This window comes from Lathyrus oleraceus, chromosome 2, assembly GCF_024323335.1.
Source record: "Lathyrus oleraceus cultivar Zhongwan6 chromosome 2, CAAS_Psat_ZW6_1.0, whole genome shotgun sequence".
Taxonomy (NCBI): Eukaryota; Viridiplantae; Streptophyta; class Magnoliopsida; order Fabales; family Fabaceae; genus Lathyrus; species Lathyrus oleraceus.
In genome coordinates, this window is record NC_066580.1 from 214,975,632 (window position 1) to 214,981,629 (window position 5,998).

At 39.5% G+C, this 5,998-nt stretch overlaps 1 non-coding gene across 1 annotated transcript; it reads left to right on the top strand.

Annotated features, from left to right (window-relative positions):
• Positions 1-3,706: 3,706 nt before the first annotated feature.
• LOC127124968 (small nucleolar RNA R71) lies at positions 3,707-3,813 on the top strand. Its single transcript, XR_007804438.1, has one exon. It is a non-coding gene; the product is annotated as a small nucleolar RNA R71 (small nucleolar RNA).
• The last annotated feature ends 2,185 nt before the right edge of the window (positions 3,814-5,998 follow it).

Genomic DNA, 5,998 nt, shown 5'->3' on the forward strand with positions numbered 1-5,998 from the left:
CCGAATGACAATGCTCGATAATAATATTTATCTCTTCTTCTGGAACGCAACGGCGAAAGATGCCATCTTTACCCCTCTTGAAAAGGAGCGGTTCGTCCCAATAGAAGTTTCTCACATCGTGGAAGAATTTCTTCTTGCGGTGGTAGTCAAGATCAGGGGGTACTATATCAGCAACTAGGTAATTAACGAAATCTGCATACCAGGGTACGTTACTTATTGCTAAGGAATTTTGGGAATGCTCATAAGGATCTAGGTTATTGTCTTCAATGGTTTCTACTCTAGCGATCAGTCTATCATAGGCGAAATCATCGTTTATGGGTACTAGCTTAGGTTTTTGATGTTCTAGCCTAGAAAGGTGATCAGCTACTACATTTTCAGTGCCTTTTTTATCTCTTATATCTAAATCGAACTCTTGTAGTAATAGAATCCATCGGAGTAACCTGGGCTTGGCATCTTTTTTACTTAATAGGTAACGAATGGCAGCATGATCGGTGTAAAAAATAATTTTTACTCCTACTAGATAAGATCTAAATTTGTCTATAGCGAAAACTACAGCGAGTAATTCTTTTTCGGTTGTTGCGTAGTTGAGTTGGGCAACATCTAGGGTTCTACTGGCATAATAAATGGCATGTAATCTTTTATCTTTTCTCTGTCCTAGAACGGCTCCAACTGCATAATCACTAGCATCACACATTATCTCAAAAGGTTCCGACCAATCGGGCGGTTTCATAATGGGTGCTGAGATTAATGTTTGCTTTAAAAGATTAAATGCGTCATTACATTTTTCGTTAAAAATGAATTCAGCATCTTTCATTAAAAGTCCGGTTAACGGTTTAGTTATTTTGGAGAAGTCCTTAATAAAACGCCGGTAGAATCCAGCGTGTCCAAGAAAGCTTCAGATTTCTCGGATGGTTTTTGGTGGTTTTAGGTTTTCTATAACTTCTATTTTAGCTTTATCTACCTCTATACCTTTTTCGGAAACTATATGTCCTAGAACTATTCCTTCGGTTACCATGAAATGACATTTTTCCCAATTTAGCACGAGGTTCACCTCCACACATCTCTCCAGGATTTTCTCAAGGTTAGCAAGGCAGTTGTGGAAATCGAATCCGCAAACCGAGAAATCATCCATAAATACTTCCATGATACCATCTAGGTAATCTGCGAATATTGACATCATGCAGTGTTGGAAAGTAGCTGGGGCGTTACAGAGGCCGAACGGCATTCGTCTGTAGGCAAAAGTTCCATAGGGGCATGTAAAGGTAGTTTTTTCTTGATCTTCTGGGTGAATAGGTATTTGGAAGAATCCAGAGTATCCATCTAAATAACAGAAGTAAGAGTGTCTGGCTAGACGCTCCAACATCTGGTCTATAAACTGTAAAGGGAAATGATCCTTCCTATTTGCTTTATTTAATTTTCTATAATCTATACACATCCGCCATCCTCCTTTTAAACGTTTTGCTACATGTTCGCCTTTATCGTTTTGCACGACTGTGATGCCTCCCTTTTTAGGTACTACATGCACAGGGCTCACCCACTTACTATCCGAGATCTGGTAGATTATACCTGCCTCAAGCAACTTAAGAACTTCCTTCTTAACAACATCACTCATTATAGGGTTTATTCTTCTCTGATGCTCCCTAGAGGGTTTTGAATCTTCTTCGAGCGAAATCCGATGCACGTATACGGATGGGCTTATACCTTTCAGGTCAGAGATATTATATCCTAAGGCTGAGGGATATCTTCGTAAAACGTCTAAAAGTTGGTTCGTCTCCTCTTGGCATAAGGTAGCACTGACTATAACTGGGCGGTTCATCTTTTCATCGAGGAACTCATATCTCAGGTTCTTAGGCAGTTCCTTGAGTTCTAAGGTTGGTTTCTTAGGGCATGGCATAGGATCTGGAGTAAGGGATAAACATTCGTAAAGGTTATCATCGATGTAAGGTTCTTTAAAGTCATCATCTTCCTTTATGGGGGTTGATGGTAACTTAATAATTTCTTTTTGTTCTAATTCTCTAACACATTCATCAATGATATCTAAGGCATAACACGAGTCTCCCATCACAGGTGCCATAAGAAATTTCGAAAGTATAAATTCTATTTTCTCGTCACCTACCTCAAATGTCAACTTTCCTTTCTTGACATCTATTATGGCTCCTGCAGTTGATAAGAATGGTCTACCTAGAAGGATTGGTATATCATTGTCCTCTTTGATGTCCATGACAACAAAATCAGTAGGGAAAATAGTTGACCTATCCTAACATGAACATCTTCTAAAATGCCTATCGGATATTTAACAGATCTATCGGCTAACTGAAGTGACATCTTAGTGGGTTGTAATTCTCCTAAGTTTAACCTCTCACAAACTACTAGAGGCATTAAGCTCACACTAGCTCCTAAGTCTAGAAAAGCTTTATCGATGACATGATTACCCAAAAGGCAAGGAATGGAGAAATTTCCAGGATCTTTATCTTTCTTACTCAGAAAGCTTGCTAATTTGTCCTCGGAAATATCATTACATTCCAAAGGCTTCGGATCGTCAAGTCTATGTTTGTTGGTAAGGATGTCTTTGAGAAACTTTGCATAAGAAGGTATTTGGGTGATGGCTTCTGTGAAAGGGATTTCTACATGAAGTTTTTCTATAACTTTAATAAATTTTTGATACTGTTTATTGATCTGGGTTTGTTTGAGTCCTTGCGGATATGGTATAGGTGGTTTATATGGCGGGGGTGGTACGTAAATTTTATCTTTAGGTTCTTCTCCTTTCTCTCGACCATCCTGGTTTTCAGATTCCTCTGGTTCCTTTACTTTGTCTAGGGGCTTGGTACATTCCTTAGAAGTTTCGGGTTCACTCAATCTAGGGTTTGGTGGCTCATCATAAGCATTCCCACTTCGTAGGGTAATGGCATTGGCTTGTCCTCTCGGATTTTGTTGAGGTTGTCCAGGGAATTGTCCTCCAGGTGTAGTCTGAGGTGCTTGGTTTAAAGCTACCTGAGAGATCTGGGTTTCAAGCATCTTGGTATGAGTAACTATTTGGTCAACCTTGGTTCCTAACTGAGTAATCAATTCGTTAACATGAATGTTTTGGTTCATGAACTCCTTGTTTTGTTGGGTTTGAGCGGTGATAAAATTTTCCATAATTTTCTCAAGGCTCGGCTTTGGTGGTACAGGTTGCATAGGTTGATTTGATCTAGGGGTTTGATAACTAGGTCTCAGAGGTGCATTATTTTGGATAGGGTTATTGTTTTTATAGGAGAAGTTAGGGTGATTCCTTCATCCAGGATTATAGGTATTCGAATATGGGTTCCCTTGGGTGTAGTTCACTTGCTCGGAGTGGGTTTCGTTTAATAGACTGCATTCTGCAGATTGGTGTCCTTGGATTCCACATATCTCACAATCCAACGAAACTGCGGCTACAGTGTTTGGGTTCGTGTACATATGCTCGACTTTAAGGGCTAATGCATCCATTTTAGCTTGCATCATGTCTATAGAGCTAAGTTCATGCACTCCTCCTTGGGCTTCCTTCTTCTCAACTGTCGCTCGTTCGACTCCCCATGATTGATGGTTTTGAGCCATGTCTTCAATGAGGGCGCTAGCTTCAGGATAAGGTTTGTTCATCAGAGCACCGCCTGCGGCAGCGCCGATGGTCATCTTTGTGTTGTAATGAAGTCCATTATAGAAGGTTTGAATGATTAACCAGTTTTCTAAACCATGATGTGGGCATGCTCGTAGCAACTCTTTATATCTCTCCCAAGCTTCAAACAGCGATTCTCCTTGGTTTTGGGTAAATCTAGTTATATGGTTTCGAAGAACGACGGTCTTACTCGGGGGAAAATATCTAGCAAGAAAAACTCTTCTAAGGTTATCCCAAGTCGTAATGGAATTGGGTGGAAGGGAATCTAACCATGATAGGGCTTTATCTCTGAGGGAAAAAGGGAATAATCTTAAATGTATTGCCTCAGGAGAAGCTCCATTGGTTTTAAAAGTATCTGCTAATTGAAGAAATATTTTTAAATGTTGGTTAGGGTTCTCGGTGGCGAGACCCGCGAATTGTCTCTGTTGCACTAGTTGTAACATGGACGGTTTAAGTTCAAAATTATTGGCTGGGATTATTGGGTTTACTATACCAGAACTAGGTTCTTCACTAGATGGTTGAGCGAAGTCCTTAAGAGGTCTTTGGTTTTGATCTTCGGCCATAGCTCTCTTAATTCTATGAAAGAATAAACGTGCGCGAGCGTAACGTTCAGGTTCCGCCAGAGGGTTTACTAAGCTTAAACTTCCGGTGCTGCGAGTTCTTCGCATTGACCGAAGGGAAATAGCCTAAGTCTAAACGATATAACAACAGGAAAATGAAATTTGACGAAATTGGTCCCCGACAACGGCGCCAAAAACTTGATGCGGTCAATAAGTTGATGCGGTGTTCGCAAGTATACGAACGCGTCAGAGTAATATAAAAGATTGTCGAATCCACAGAGACCAAGTGTCAATCTATCGTTATCTGTCGTTATGGTATTTATCAAAGGAAATCGAAATAGGTGTTTTTGTAGTGTGCAATGAAAAGTAAAGTATCAAAAATAGAATATAATTAATAAAGACAGGGTCGAATGTAATTCACATAATTAATTGATAATCCAGGTACTTGCTAGTAGAGCTACTTATGGGCAGTGTTTCCTACTTTGAAAAGAACTAATTTAACAGGAACTGTCGCTTTCGCGTATTCAGAACCGAGTTGTACTCCCTAATCAAACCCTCTTATTGTCACTTATAAAAAGGCGCGCATTGCGTTAGAGTAGTAAACCTATTTTTAAGAAATATAGTATCTCGACTAAGTTGAAAAGTATTATAACCTAGATTTCTTAACCAAAAGAGGTTCTTACGAACCAGACTCTAAACTTATAAACGCGTCCGGAAATAGTTTTAAAATCTCTTTTCTTCTTAATGTTAAAATCTCCTAATGAACTAAACAAAGCGCTTTTGCTGTTTTGAAATAGTTAAAAACAATTAAGTTTAAAAAGACGTTGGACGGCTTTCGATCTTACCCAACGGAATTGAAGTGCGGGAAAACTTAATTTGAAAGTTAAAATAGCCCTTAAGTGTTTCTACGAACAATTGTATGGATTACTGGTTTAATTACGATCCTTACATTCTAGCCTTATAAATTTAGCTAGACATGGCAAAGTAAAAGTGCATTAAAATAAATAAAAGTAGTGCGAGTGCGGAAAGTAAATAAAGTAAAACGAGTGCGAGGAAATAAATAAATTTAAAGCGAGTGCGAGGAAATAAATAAAGTAAAAGCGAGTGCGGGAAATAATAAATTTAAAGCGAGTGCGGGAAATAAATAAAGTAAAGGCGAGTGAGGAAAATAAATAAAAGTAAAGCGAGTGCGGGAAATAAATAAAGTAAAAGCGAGTGCGGGAAATAAATAAAGTAAAGGCGAGTAATAAAAACCTGCTCCAATCGGAGGGCTGAGTAAATTGCAATGCGGAAAAGAAAATGGCGGCAGGATTAACTTCCTTCCAAAGTGCTCCAAACTCGATTACAGACGCTATCACAGACTTGATTACACAATTGTGGTAACACTCCAATGCGAAGCGATTACCACTATAAAATATTGAATATATGCCTAAGTGGAACAAAGTTGCTCTGAGTTTGCCTCTGTTCTAAGTTTGGATCTTCGTCTGCTCTAAGTTTGGATGATTATAAAACTGAATTCGCGTTTCTATTTATAAGCAAATAAAAAAGGTGGAATTTACTTGGATGCCCTTCAACTTGAAAATAGAGGAAACCGTTTCCTTCTTGTGGCGCCCGCCACAAGGCTATGGCGCCCGCCACAAGCACAAAGTGGGGCGCCTTAGTGGATGAAGTGGGGAAACGTGGGAGTTGAGGAAGTTGGACTTGGACACGTCATGGCTTGGTCTGTGGCGCCCGCCATGGGGTAGGCCATAAGCACAAAATGCTGAATTTTAGGGTTTTTAGCCCTTTTTCACTCCTTTTCTCG